The sequence below is a fragment of the Salvelinus sp. IW2-2015 genome, unplaced genomic scaffold (assembly GCF_002910315.2).
Source record: "Salvelinus sp. IW2-2015 unplaced genomic scaffold, ASM291031v2 Un_scaffold4718, whole genome shotgun sequence".
Classification (NCBI taxonomy): Eukaryota; Metazoa; Chordata; class Actinopteri; order Salmoniformes; family Salmonidae; genus Salvelinus; species Salvelinus sp. IW2-2015.
Genome location: NW_019945987.1, coordinates 42273 through 43501, shown reverse-complemented (window position 1 = coordinate 43501; position 1229 = coordinate 42273). Strand labels below are relative to the sequence as shown.

Here is a 1229-nt window from a genome sequence, read left to right as displayed (position 1 = left end):
ACAGTAACTAACCCAACGATGTTGAGAAGCTGTGATCATAATGTTAGTTCCTTTACAATAAGTGTTCGGTCCTTAGGAAGGGATGATGTTTAAAGGACCTGCTTAGATTTTGTAATGGTCATAAGGTCAGAGGTTACGGGGGTTTTAAGGTCAGGCTTGAGGTATGTTCTCTGGTTGCTGCAGCTAGTCACTAACTGTGTGTCTGTCTAGAGTACGGTCTGCGTCTGGGCAGTCAGATCTTCATCAAGGAGATGACCAGTACAGGACTGGCTACCAAGGACGGAAACTTACAGGAGGGAGACATCATTCTCAAGGTCTACAGACACACACACACACACAATTAATCTCTTTCTCACACTCACATATCTTGTCACACATCTTCACACACACACTCTCAATTTCAATTTAATTGGTCGTCATAGGCATGACTGCAAAGTAGGATGCTGCCAAATGTTTCATTTTTAATCGTTTCCCCATTCCTCTCTTCATCTCACACCCAAACTGTCAAATCACTACCCCACTAATTTATACTCTACTTTCTCTGTTTCTCTGTTCTCCTCACTTTCCTCTTTCTTTTCTCCTCTCTCTCCTCTCTTCTCTCCTCTCAATCTCCTATCTCTGCCTCTCCTATCTCTCCCTCCCATATCTCTCCTCTTCCTCACTCTCCTCTCCTCACCTCTCCTCGTCCTCACTCTCCTCTCTCTCCACCTCTCCCTCTCTTCTCCTCTTCTCCCTCTTCCTCTCTCTCCTCTCTCACCTCTCCTCTCTGCACCTCTCTTCTCCACTGCTCTTCTCATTCCTCTCTCCCTCCTACCTCTCTATCCTTCTCTCCTCTCTCTCCTCTCCCACTCTCTTCTCCTCGACTCTCCTCCTCCCTCTCCATTCTCTCTCTTCTCCTCTCTCTCCTCTCTACTCCTCTTCTCTCTCCTCCTCCTCTTTCCATCCTCCGTCTCCTCCTCTCCTCTCTTCTCTCCTCCTCTCTCTCTTTCTCTCCTCATTCCTCTCCTCCCTCACTCCTCTCTCTCCTCCTATCTCGCTCTTCATCTCCTTAATCTTCTTCCTCTCCTTCCTCTCTTATCTCATCTCCTTCCACTCTCTCTGCCTGCCTTTCATCTCCTCTCTTCTTCTCCTCTATCTCCTCTCCTCTAATCCTACTCCTCTTTCTCGTTTTCTCCTCAGCTTCTCCTCTCTCTCTATCCTCTCCCTGATCTTCTTCTGCTTCGCGTCTC

The 1229-nt window shown here is 47.6% G+C and overlaps 1 pseudogene; it reads left to right on the top strand.

Annotated features, from left to right (window-relative positions):
- LOC112077586 (tight junction protein ZO-2-like) overlaps positions 1 to 1229 on the top strand; it is a 33657-nt pseudogene that overhangs the window by 10546 nt on the left and 21882 nt on the right.